At 41.1% G+C, this 14,196-nt stretch overlaps 1 protein-coding gene across 1 annotated transcript in view; it reads left to right on the top strand.

Moving 5' to 3' along the window:
• Positions 1 to 14,196, top strand: part of MICU2 (mitochondrial calcium uptake 2) — a 137,764-nt gene that overhangs the window by 35,188 nt on the left and 88,380 nt on the right. The window lies entirely within an intron of this gene.

Below are 14,196 nucleotides of genomic sequence, written 5' to 3'. Positions count from 1 at the left end.
TGTTAGAAATTCTTAGTTTTATTACCTAAACTAGTCCCTTTTACTTTGCAAAGAGTAAACTGGGGCCTGTCCTCTGTGCCCTCTATTATAGAGGTGTTCTCTGAAAACTGCTTGCCTCGCTGACCCCTGTCAGAGTGTGCTAGAAGTACTGTGCGGTAGGTAGCTGTGTGGGCGAGGCTGCAGGGAGCAGTAACAGAGTGCGGGTTGAGTTGAAAAGACCACGAAGACTTGGGAGAGCACTGTCGAGATTGAGACGTGACTTGACCAAAAACAAAATGACTCATCGGGGCATGCTGTAGACACTAAAACGGAAGAACTGGGTTCGGTGTAGTGACAGGTCAAACCGGAAAACAGCTAAGGGCCATATTGTACAGTAACCCTATGCAACCGTCAGAGACTCGTGTGTTTGGTAGAGTTGGGTGGACATCGTTTGTGACCAGTGAGGGACCAGTGAAGGTTTGTGAGCAGAAAAATAAATGTAGGTTATTGTGGTTACCTCTTCTTTGGAGGGGAGTTTGGCAGTATATATCAAAGCCCTTAAAACATGTACTCACTTTGTTGCAGTAAATTCCCGCTAGAAAACTAATTAGTCTAAGTAAATGACTGGAGAGATACAAAAGAATTTTTTTTTTTATGTAGTTTAGCCCCTCCCAACGTGTAGAGTTTGAACACGGTGATTCCTACCCTCACAGCAAGAAAAAAGCTGAAACATTAAAAATCAGCAACTCTTTTTAGATCCGTCAGAGAATTGAGACCACAGGGCGCAGGGACCTGAAAACTGGGAACAGGCAGATACAGAGAAGCAGAGCTTACCCAGGGCAGAAACTGCCCAGAAACCACCACTGCAGCCAGCATCTGGTAGGCATATTTAGAGAGTGGTTTGGCTAATTGCTAGAGTCTGAGCATGGGCTAGCTTGAGAGGGAAGAACTTGTGAAGACCCAGCCACGAGGGTCCCAGGTACTTTTGTGAGTTTTAGAGGAGCCCCACCATGTGTCACAGTGGAGATCTGAGGAAAATCTTCCCTCCTTCCCTCAAGGGGAAGGGAAAAGTAATCATCCAAAATACTCCCAGAGCATTCAATTCTCCTTAGCAAAGGCCTGCACAGACAGGACACTGTTTTACCAGATTCCGACCCACTGGTGTTTTACCACAGCCTAACCAACCTTGAGTAATGTAGTACCCACCTCTGGCCCCCTCTAGCCTTTCTGTCTCACTTAAGAAGGAAAACAAAAACCTGAAAGCACTTGTGAGGATCACAGCCCGGGGACACAGGCTCACTAGCCCACTGAGACCTAACCACAGGCTTTGGAAGAGCTTCTCCCCCCCACCTCCCCACACGTCAGCAGGGCTCCCGTCTGACAGAGGGTTCCGACTGACAGAACCGTGCCTCTCGGGCCATGTGTACGAAGGAGTCTCTAGGGAAATGGAAGCAGCAGAGGAGACAAAACAAGGACACCAGAGGAAATTGTAGCCTCTGACACGGGCAGCCAGAGCAGACAGTAAACCCATCCTGACGTCGTCCAGATAAACAGAACCTCACACTTAAGACCTATTTCCTTAAGTAACGTTCGCCTGCTAGATCATAGCTGGCTCTCAGAAAGGTCAGTTGGCATGCCAAAAGGCAAAAGGCAGTCTGAAGAGACCAAGCAAACACCAGAACCAAATCCAAAGATGGCAAAGGCTTGGAACTAGCAGACCAGAATGTAAAATAACCATGATTAATATAACTAAGGACTCCAGTAGAAAAAGTACCCAACATATAACAGAGAGGTAATGTAAGCAGAGATGGAGAAACTCTTAGAATCAAAAGGAAACGTAGAAGTCAAAAACGCTACGATAGAAATGAAGAGTGACCATTAAAATGGTCTCATAAGCATAGTGCCCTGAGCCGAGGAAATAATCAGTGAGCTTGAAGACATGTTAATTGAGACTTAAACTGAAAAAGAAGAAAGACTGGAAAAAACAGAGTGTCCAAAAAATGTGGGGCAATTCAAAAAAGTGTAACATGCACATAATGGCTATACCAGAAGAAGAAAGAAGAAATATTCGGAGTTATTAACAACTGATAAACTTCCAAAATTATTTGTAAACACCAAACCACAAATTCGAGAAGCTCACAGAATTCCCAGCAGGATAAATATTTTTAAAAACCCTATATCTAGGCATATCATTCACACTGCAGAAAATCTCAAAGAGAAAATTAAATCAAAGACTAAGAGAGACGAAAATCAAAGACAGAGAGGAAATAGAAGTCGGGGGGGGGGGGGGAAAAACCTTCACCTAAAGGGAAACAAGGATAAGAACTATATCATACTTCTCTTCAGAAGCTATACAAGCAGGAAGAGAATGAAGTAAAATACTGAAAATTTTGAAAGAAAAAGCCACCAACCTAGAATTCTGTATCCAATGAAATTATCCTTCAACAGTGAAGGAGAAGTAAAGAATTCCTCAAACAAAAACTGAGGGAATTTGTCATCAGTAGACAGATCTGCCCTAAAGAAATGTTAAGTTCTTCTGAAAGAAGGAAAAATGACAGAGGTCAAAAATTCAGGTCTACATGAAGAAAGTAACAGGGTTAGAAATGGAATAAATGAAGACACAAGAGAATCGTTTTTCTTAACGGATCTGACAGTTTTCTCGAAATAACAATAGCAGCAATGATGATAGCTTATGGAAGAGTGAAATGCAGGCCAGCAGCGTTCTGAGGAGTGGGGTTGAGGAACCGGGGATGCTCTGCTATAAGGCACCTGCACTACCCGTGAAGCAGTATGGTGTTACTTGAGGGTAGACTTAGATTAGTTATAACTGTATGTTGCACACCTTGGGGAAACCACTAAAATATATTTGAAGAAATATAATTGACATGCTATGAGAGGAGAGAATCCAATTATACAAAAAAGAAAAAAAAGGAAGCAAAAAACAATGATGAACAGAAAACACTTACAAATATCGTAGATAGTAATCCAACTATATCAATAATCACTTTAGCTATGAAAGGTCTAAAGACACCAATCAGAGACAGGTGTCTCATTTATATGTGTTACGGAACAGCAACTCACTTTAAATATAAAGACATAGATGTAAAGTAAAGGGATGGAGAAAGATGTAGCACGTAAACCCTGCAAAAAAGAAAGCTAGAATAGCTATATTAATTACAAACAAACCATATTTCAGAGCAAGGGAAGTTTTCAGGAATAAAGAGGGGCATTATATCATGACAAAAGGGGGCAGTTCTTAAGGAACACACAACAATCCCGACTGTGTATGTGGCTACAGAGCGTCAAGATACATGAGGCAAAAACTGACAGAACGGCGAGGAGAGGTAGGTGAATCTACCCTTAGGCTGGAGACTTCAGCAGCCCCGTCGGTGACTGGCAGCAGCAGGCAGAAAACGAGCAAGGATGTAGCCACGCAGCCCAGCCAGCCAGCCGGATCTATCCGAGACTTACGGAATACTGTATCCAACGACAGAGGATTACGCTCTCACTCCAACCTGGAGCCTTCACCAAGACTGACCACATCTGCGGCCATCAAACACACCCAAACAAACTTAGAAAAATAAAAATCATATGAACATGCGCTCAGGCCACAATAGAATTAAACCAGAAACCGGTAACAAAGGTAACTGGAAGTTTTCACAATGGAAAGGATCAGCCATCTCTTTTTTTTTTTTTTAAGTTTGTTTATTAATTTTGAAAGAGTGCACAAGTGGGAGAGCGGCAAAGGGAGAGGGAGAGGGAATCCCAAGCAGGCTTCGCCCTGTCAGTGCAGAGCCCGACGCAGGGTTCGAACTCACAAACCGCGAGATCATGACCTGAGCCCAAATCAAGAGTCAGACACTTAACCAGCTGAGCCACCCAGGAGCCCCTAAAAAACACACTTCTAAATAAAACATGAGTCCAGAAAAAAAGTTTTAAACCGATGAAAATTTATGGGATACAGCAAAGGCCACGCCTAGGGGGAAATTGTTAGCACTGAATGCAGGTTAGAAAAGAAGAAACACCTAAAATCCAGAATCTAAGTTCCAATTTAGCAAATTCAAAAAAGAAGAGCAAGTTAAATCCAAAACAAGCAGAAGATAAAATATTGGAGCAGATACCATTGAAATTTGAAACAGGAAATGAATAGAGAAAATCAGTGAAACCAAAAGCTGGACTTTTGGAGAGGTCATAAAATTGATAAACCTCTAGCCAGGTTAACCAAGTGGGGCAAAGTAGTATCATATGATTCTCATTTTGTACAAAACCCATAAAAGAAAAGATTATTTTTAAAGTTGGCTATGTTCTGAGTAAGTAACATTAAGATTTCAGAATTCCTTTTAGGAAAAGTTGTTCTTTTATCTGGAAGAAATACCTTAAGGAATCTATCTAGTTATAAAAAGTAATATCCTTTGGGTATGGCCAACGTTGCAGAATTAGACAAAGATGGGCTAAGTATTTCTGCATAAGAAGGAAGTGGGAAATTTGGAGCCTTCAGCTGGTATCTTCAGAAGGAAGTTGGGACCCTCAAGAGAATCCTTGGAAGGAACGGTATGTAAGACTGAGTGGCAAATTCAGTAACATGTAGGACCAGGCAGAAAAGTATTATGTAGATTGAGTCAACGTCCAATATGATGGTGGTGGGGGAGAAGGGGTCAGCTGTAAGAAGCATTCAAATTTCAAAATTGTGTAGAACACCCTGCTATGCAGCTAAACATTTCTGCAAGCATAATTGGGTCCGTAGACCCCAGTTTGTAACCCGTAACCTATAGATTCGGTGTAATTCCAGTGATAATCCCAATGGCGTGGGACGCCTCAGTGGCTCAGTCTGTTAAATGTCTGACTTTGGCTCAGGCCATGATCTCACAGTTCGTGAGTTCGAGCCCCACATCGGCCTCACTGCTGACAGCGCGGAGCCTGCTGGGGATTCTCTTTCTCTCTCCCTGTCTCTCTCTGCCCCTCTCCTGCTCACACTCTCTCAAAAATAAATTACCATTAAAAAAAATTTTTTTTTAAGTCCCAGTAGGGTGTGTGTGTGTGTATGTATTATGACAGGCTGATTTGAAAATTTGAGTGGAAAAACAACAGGCCTGAACTATCTAAGACACTCCTACCAGCTTACGACTTATTATAAAGTTATAGTAATTAATATCAAGTGGCATTGGTACAGGAATAGACAGATTGGCCATTGGAGCAGGATAGAGCCCAGAAACACATGGGCATAAGCGGAGCTCATGTATGATAGAAGGGGCATTGTAAATCAGCGTGGAAAGGAGGACCTACTCAATAAATCTACTCTATATGGAAGGAGATAATTTTAAAATTGTTAAATTATAAAAATAATTTTAAAACTCTGTCTCCTTGGGCTAGAGAAACATTTCTTAAAACACAAAAAGGACTAACATAAGAGATTGACAAATTCAACTATATTAAAATTAGAACTTCTGTTTATCCAAAGTCACATTAGAAAAATTGAAGACAAGCCACCAACTGGCAACATTTATGTACAGCGCTGACAAAGAATATTTAAAATATGTACAAATCTACAAATCAATAAGAAAAAGACAACCTGATCAAAAAATGGGCAGAAGAAACAAGTAGCATTCACAGAAGAGGAAACATACAAGAACAATAAACTTAAACATATATTTACCTTTATTAGTGACTACAGGATACAAGTTTATACCTTTTAGATTTTCAGCAGTCAAGTCTCTTAATAACAAAGGCTATAGAGGATATAGATCAATAAGGCCTTACTTTTATATCCTATTGGTTATAAGCATCGACTGGAACAGGTGCTTTAGAAAACAATTTGGCATTGCCTTGTAAAGTTTGCATAACTTTTGATCTAAAAAGCCCCTTCCTCTGTGTATACCTACTGCACAACCAACAGGAACACTTGTCCATGTATAGAATATATGTATAAGAATACTCATAGCAGCAGTAGTAGCAAAAAAAGCTAGAAACAACCCAAATGTCCATCATTTAGAGAATGGATAAATACACTGTTCGTGTGTTTATACGATGGAATTTTACTTAGTAGTAAGTGAACAAACTGAAGGGATCAGCTCCCGTCGTGTCAGCCTGAGGAGCTCCATGGACCTGCTTCCCACTGAAACTGATTAAATATTTTAAAATATCATTTAAAGTCTCTAGAAATGTTCTTAAGGCCATACAACACATGGAGAAGCGTACGTTCAAAAAACCAGCTAAAATTGGATAAGAAATGAGGGTCTGCAGTGTTTGAACTAAGACTGATCCCTCCCTCCTTCCAGTTCATTGAGGCCGAAACTCCAGTCCAGACTGGTGCAGCCAAGAACACAGGGTTCCCTCTACCCGCAGCTCCTAGTCAGAAGACTCACTTCCCAGGGTTGAGCAGGACACGGCATTTCTCATCCTGCCTGGCCTCAGTTACTTGCCAAGGCTAAATTCTGTGCAAGTGCAGTTCAGAGGTCGAGCTCCCTTCTTGCCCCCCCAGACCTCACCTATAGAATTGAGAGTCTGCCTTAGGCTCTGTGCCACTGAGAATATTGAAACCCTGATTTCTCTTTTCCCAGCTCATAAGGCATTGCTTCCACACTGAGACTGGAGATTACTACCACCCACCTTTTGGAGTAGAGGTGTCAGAGCCCTACTCCCAGCTCTAGAGGCCTGGGTCAAAGATATTGCCTGGGGGAAGAAGCAGGTGGTAAAAAAAATGAAAATAGTTCCTAATCTCTTTGCAAAGAAACTGACTTTATTTTAAACAGCAGAGAGAAGCTTAAGCCTGAGGATGCTCTAAAAAAAAGCAGGTAGAAGAGTGCGGGGAAAGGTAATTGAGAGGATTTTGATAGGTTCCGTGAAGATAACAAGCTTAACTGTAGGCTGGCTAGTTTGCAGAGAAGAATGAGAGAAAGGCAGCTGGAAGGAGCCCTCCTGGGTTCATAACAAATATTAAATACTGACCATGGGAACCACGCCTTCACGGAGCCCAATTTTGATTGTACTATTGTCCAAAGCAATCTGTGTCCCAGGCATTCTCAGAAACAATAGTTAGCTGACAGTTAGTGGAGCTTAACACCGTGATACGGTCAGGGAAAGGGACCAGGAGAGCTGCCAAAAACTCTTGTCACCCCAGTGATGGTGGGCACACCCAAAGTCATGCCTCCCCGAGAAGCAACGTCCGAGGCTTAACACACATAGAAAACACAAAGTGGAATGGTAGATATAAATCAGCTATGCCAGTACTACCATCAGATGGGAATGGATCGAGCAATCCAATCAAAAGGCAGAATTCGTCAGACTAGATTTTTTTAATTCCAACTAACATACAGTGTTATATTCGTTTCAGGTGCACAGTATAGTGATTCGGCAATTCTGTACTCAGTACCAGTGCCCTCCTTAATCCCCATCACCTGTTTAACCCATCCCTCAACTCCTCTCCCCTTCGGTAACCGTCAGTTTATTCCATATAATTAAAAGCCTGTTTCTTGATTTGTCTCTTTTTTTCCCCCTTTGCTCATTCTGTTTCTTAAATTCCACATAGGAGTGAAATCATAGGATATTTGTCTTTCTCTAACTGACTTATTTCACTTAGCATGTATACTCTCTAGCTCCATCCGTATCAGTGCAAATGGCAAGATTTCATACTTACCATGGCCAAATAATAATCTAGTATGTATATATATAGGACACATCTTCTTTATCCATTTATCAGTCCATGGGCACTTAGGCTTCTTCATATCTTAGTTATTGTCAATAATGCTGCAGTAAACACAGGGTGCATATATCCCTTTGAATTAGTGTTTTTGTATTCTTTGGGTAAATACTCAATAGTGCAACTGCTGGGTCGTAAGATGGTTCTATTTTTAGCTTTTTGAGGAACCTCCATACTGTTTTCCGCAGCGGCCGCACCAGTTTGCATTCCCGTCAGCAGCGCAAGAGGGTTCCTTTTTCGCCACATCCTTGCCAACACCTGTTGTTTCTTGTGTTGCTGATTTTAGCCACCTCCGGCAGGTGGGAGGTGATAGCTCATCGTAGTTTTCATTTGCATTTCCCTGATGGTAAGTGATGATGAACATCTTTTCATGTGGTCAGACTAGGTTTAAAAACAACATCCAACTAACTGCTGTTAACGGCAGACGCAGTCTAGATGCAAAAAAGAAAAAGGAGTGAAAGTGAAAAGATGGGAAAAGATATACAAACGACCACCACAAGTATGCTGGAGTGGTTCTACTAGTATCAAATAAAATAGACTTTAAAAAATGTTACCAGAAATAAATAGGGACATTTTATAATGAGAAAAGGGCCATCCACCAGCAAGATATAACTGTGCATCTAGTAAGAAGAGCATATGAAGATACATGAAGGAAAAACTGTAGACATTAAGACAGAAATAAATAATTCAACAATAATAGAGGCTTCAGTATCCACTTTTTTTATTGAAAAAAAAAATTTTTTAACGTTTATTTATTTTTGAGAGAAAGAGAGCACGAGCAGCAGAGGGGCGGAGAGAGAGGGAGACGCAGAATGGGAAGCAGGCTCCAGGCTCCGAGCTGTGAGCACAGAACCCGACTCGGGGCTCGAACCCACAAACCATGAGATCATGACCTGAGCTGAAGTCGGACGCTTAACCGACAGAGCCACCCGGGTGCTCCCCAGTACCCACTTAAGTTTCTGTAGCAAAAGCAGCACCGTAGGCAGTGTTTTAATGTGTCCTATAAGTTTCAGTATGTGGTGATTTTCATTTCCATTCTTCTCAAGGTAGTTTCTAATTTCCCTTGTCATTGCTCCCTTGACCCGTTGGTTATTTGAATGGTGTGTTGCTTAATGTCCACAATATTTGAATTTTTTAGTTTTCCCTCTTCTACTCATTTCTGGTTTCATCATAAAGCATAAAATACAGCCTGCAAGGGTATCACCAGCTGCTAATAGTACACGCTGAGTTTCTGGCCCTGTCAGTTTTTTATATTTTCTTCTTGTTCTTACAATTTTCTAATTCGTCTGCAAAATATATTGTGGGTATAAAAGAGAAAAAGTTTAAAATGCTTCTTAAATCGACATTTAAAAGGTAAGTGAAACAAGAAGAGGCAATTACAGAGACTTTTAAAATACGACTATTAACCAGCAGTGAGAATGGAGTATCATAGAAGTCAGAAAATATTTGGTCAAGAGTGTGGGTGGATGTTCCAGAAAGGTCCAGTAGAATGATAACTGGAAAGAGGCTATTGCATTTGGTCACTAGCATGAGCCATTAGGACCTTTGGTAGATCAGTTTCAAGAGACTGGTGGGCAGGTGAACAGAATCAGAAGGAAGGGAAACAGCAGATATAGATTGCTTTCTCTGAAAATTTTGGTTCTAAAAGACACAAAACAGCGGGATGATAGACAGTATGGGAAAAAACAAAAGATAACGGAAGAATTTCCTAGAAATATTTTGTAGCCAGACAGCTCTTGGTTATCAGAAATGTCTATGCTGTCTCCTAGACTATAATTTTTGCTCATTTTTTCACATAAGTGTTCCAAGTAGAGTTTGTAAGGAACGGATCATCATCCTCAAAGTATTAATGTATCATATACTTGTAAATAATAGGCAGTAGTATTTGTTTTCTCTTCCCCTAACTCAATGGTTCACTCCTTTGATTTTCCTTAAACATTTGTATTTTATTCCTCATCAACTATCATTCTATGCTTAATGTTATCAAAGAATTTCTTCCCTTTTATCTTCTTTCAGTTGAATCCAGTTTTTGCTTTCACCTTATTTTAGCCACAGACCCATGCTATTCTTCTAATCAAGTTCAAAGTTTACATGGCTTTTTTCTTTGTTTCATTGTTTTTATGCAGTGCTTGATTTAACCAATTTAGGTTCTTAAGAGTGTTTGCACTTTTATTATTCATTGGAATGCAATTAAACTCATCAGAAGGCATTTAGCTAAATCAAGAATTCAGTAATTTGCAGGCTAAATAATACGTCCTTTATGCATATGATGTACTTCATCTTCATTTTTCATCATGGATAAGAAGATAATAATCTTGGTTGCATTCCTTCGGATCGTGGTGAACAGAAAAACAAGGAAAAGCAGAGCCAACCCAGTGACCCATGATCTTCATCGTATAAACAGAAAGAAACAAAACAATCTGAGATTTATTAGATCCGAAACTCACTTTTGCCCGGGACGCAGTTTTTGGGACTTCGTGCAAATAATACACTTTGCTGATAGTAATTGATGGGGCTTGTGTAAATCACCTCCCTGCTCTTCTTTCAAGGGGACGTTCGATGCTGCCTCTACATTCTTTGCTCGGTTTGGGGCAGGTCCGTGCCATCGTTGATTCCCCTTTGCAGACTCTAAATGCCATAAAAGCATGCTCCCTTGAGCACTAGTTTATGTGGTTGAAACACCATTTTCCCTTATTTAGGTTCCTTTACATTGAATTCCAGCTTGCTATTTTCTACTCAATTTCTTTAGCCTTACAACTGTAAGGTTCTCAGTTCCAGGGACCTGGCCTCTTTTCGCTCACATCCTATGCCCATTGCCTGGGATTGCTCCGGTTTAGAAATTTCAGATCAGAGTCCCAGTCTCTGGCGACCCTCCACCTGCCCCACTTTCTAATACCCAAAACACCTCAGCACTTGTGGATCTTCTTCCTTTTCTGTAGCTGCATGGTTTGTCATCTTGTCACTCACTAATACTTGCTTTCAAACATCTTTCTCCTTTGTCTTTCTTGTTAAACCTAAGACCTCTTGGGAGAAAAGTCACATGACTGTGCGGATTGGCGCCTCTAAATTTACGTTCTTCGGCTTCACCTGGACCCTCTAAGGCATTTACACACCCTCAGGCTGGTGTGCTCCTCACGCTGCTGAGACTAATTCCCCCAACATCTCCTAGTTTTGTCATTCTTTGAATCTCTACTGCCTCCTCTGAAATTTACAAGTCATCCTGTGTGTTTACTCTCGGAAAAATCCCCAACGTGAACGTGATCTCCGCTTCTCTTTGGCTCTTGTCTTCGCAGCCAGATTTCAGCCATCCATACTCCTTGCTTTACAGCTCACGTACACTTCGGTGCCCCGCAGCCTGGCTTCCTCTCTAACCTCTCCACTGAATGTTATCTTTTAAACATTACCACCGACCTCCAGATTGCCAAGACCAAAGGCTCCCTCCTCGAAACTTTGTTCTCCCGGTAACACATATTTCCTGTTTGTTTTTTTCTAACAGATGTATTCGTTACCTCTCAGCTGGTTTTGTGGCTACTCTTCTACCTATCGATTCTTAAATGCCCATATGCTCCCTTAGCTCTAGTCACTCTATGCATAATCCCTGAATGATTTTATTGTCACTCATGACTTCAGCTGTTTAAGTGGCTGTTCCTTTAGGTATTTTTCGCTTTAGCCTCAAACTCTGGTGGCCACCAGAAGCACATATCTTGGCTGTCCGTTAGACACTTGGGTGTTATCCCCACAGGCATTAGGAACTCAGCACGTCTGGGGCACCTGGGTGGCTCATCCAACTCTTGACTTCGGCTCAGGTCATGATCTCGTGGCTCGTGAGATCGAGCCCCACGTTGGGCCCTGCACTGAGTGCGGAGCTTGCTCAGGATTCTCTCTCTCTCTCTGGCTGTCCTCTCTCCCTCCTCTCTCTCCTCTCTCTCCCCCCACCCCCTGCCTCCCCACTCCCTCTGCCCCGCCCCCGCAGATTGCGTGTGCAGGCACATGTCCTCTCTCTCTCTCTCTCACAAATAAAAATAATTTTTTAAAAAAGAAAATCAACGTGTCTGAGCCTGAATTCCCATCAAATCTTTTCTTTCCCCGTATCTTCTTTGTGATGGCACAACCCTCATCACCTCCCTGAGCCACTCAGTCTTTTGGGAGTTTTCACAGACATCTGTATCTCTCTCAGTTTTATATACAGCCCATCACCAAGACCTGCTCATTCTGCCTCCTTAATTTCTTTTGTGTCTGTCCTTTTCTTATTTCCTTTCCTTCAGTTTAGGCTTCTTTTTTCCCCGTAATAACAACCCATCCTTTTACACTCCCACTTAAAATTATTTAGCATTTCCCACAACTTTTAGCTTAACACTCAGAGCCCTTGTTGCTCTGGCTGGTGCCTATGTCTCTCCTCTGTGTTGTGCTCTTTGCTTAGTCATGCAAAGCAACTTAACAACCAACTGTTTCATAATAAAGCTGTGTTTGTAACAAAGCAACAATACTGCCATGAGAAATTCACTTAAGCTTTATTTGGAGAAAACAGCCAAATTTCATATGACTTTTTCTCATGGTAGTTTGATCAGGCTGCTTGTTTTAGTAGAATATGATACTTGGTGTATTCCTCATACATTATAATTTTAGTGAATTAATTTTGGCATCTTCATAATTAAAAACGTTGCTGAAAATGTGTTTATGATTACCATAATATGTCTTTATACTGTTAGAACGTTGTGTTATGTTAGAAAATGAAAATTTTGTGGTCAAGCGTACTTTTCTTTTTGCCTTAATGGCCAGCATGCTTAATCGAATGTATTGTTCTGTTATCATATAATGTATATCTTATACCTATTATATGATTCTTTTTTTAATGTTTATTTTTGAGAGAGAGAGAGAGAGAGAGAGAGACTGACTGACTGTGAGTGGGGGAGGGGCAGAGAGCAGAGGAGACACAAAGCAGGCTCCAGGCTCTGAGCTGTCAGCACAGAGCACAACACAGGGTTCGAACTCGGGTGCCGTGAGATCATGACCTGAGCTGAAGTCGGACGCTTAACCAACTGAGCCATCCAGGCACCCCTACATATTATATGATTCTTTAACATATTTATATAATGCCTTAGAACAAATGCTGTTATAATAGCACATATGGAATGTTGCACAGTATCTGTCTACCTTATAAATTTTGTTTAGGACACTTTATTTCAATTCATTTAGTCAGACAGAGCTGCATTTTTATTTAGCTGACCGAACTAAGGCAGGAGGCACAGAAGTGGATGAAGGATGTGCTAAGATTGGCAATTTCTTTTTTAACCTCATTTGCAGGCTTTGCAATGGAAATACAGGAAAGTTTGCTAAAAAGCCAGCCCAGACAGCAGTGAAGGAGGGGGCTGTCCAAATCCTCAAGACCTACAACATAAATTTTTAGCCCTTTCTCCAAAGACTAGACATAAGCATGCTATCTACTGCCCTTCTGTTTCTCATAAATCCAAGTTAGACAGATACACAGAGCTGAACTAAAGATGACATTAAAGTATTTTATAAAGTTATCTGCCCACCACCATCACCTCTCTGACCTTAAACTCCTGTTATTCTCTTCTTAGCTCTCCTTTCCAGCCACACGGCCACCTTGCTTCCCATCAGACACAACAAACCTGTCCCATCTAGGGCCTTTACACTGGATGTTCCCTTTGCCTGCAACACATCGTCCAGATATCTCTTCCCTCTTTGCTAAAATTACCTTCTCAATGAAGAACTGTAGTCTCACACACACGCGCGCACACACACACGCACACACCCATTCATTTTGCTGCACTTTTAATCCCTCTTACCTTGTTCAGGTTTTTCTCATAACACTTATCATGGTCTAATGTATACTATATCTAATTTACTTATTTTCTGGGTTTACTGTCTGTCTTCCACCCCTAGAATGCCTGTTCCCTGTGAGCAGGGATTTTTGTCTCTTGTGCTCAGTGACACAGACCAAATGCCCAGAAAAGTACTTGACATATAGCAGGTGTTCATTAACAAGAGAAGGGATTAGGTAAGCAGTTAGATACACAAGAAAGAGAATTGAACCAACAGTGTAAATTTAAGACTTTTCAGTAAACGAGTGTTACTTGAAGCTAAGAGATTAACTAACATGGATTAAAGACCTAAATGTGAGACCCGAAGCCATAAAACTCCTAAAAGAAAACGTAGGTGATAAGCTTTTGGACATCGGTCTTAACAATATTGTTTTGGATCTGTCTCCTCAGGCAAAGACAACAAAAATAATAATGAACAGTTGGAACCACAGCAAACTAAAAAGCTTTTGCATGGCAGGGAAACTATCAACAAAATGAAAAGACAACCTACTGAATGGGGAAGATATTTGCAAATGATGTATCTGATAACAGGTTAATATCCAATATATATAAATATCTCATACAACTCAACACCAAAAAGCCCAATCTGATTTAAAAATGGGTCGAGGGTCAGAATAGACATTTAAAAAAAAGAAAACCGTATGGCCAACAGACACATGTGATGCTCAACATCAC

The sequence above is a fragment of the Acinonyx jubatus genome, chromosome A1 (assembly GCF_027475565.1).
Source record: "Acinonyx jubatus isolate Ajub_Pintada_27869175 chromosome A1, VMU_Ajub_asm_v1.0, whole genome shotgun sequence".
NCBI lineage: Eukaryota > Metazoa > Chordata > Mammalia > Carnivora > Felidae > Acinonyx > Acinonyx jubatus.
Note: the sequence above shows the minus strand (reverse complement) of the source record. Positions and strands in the feature narration are given on the sequence as shown.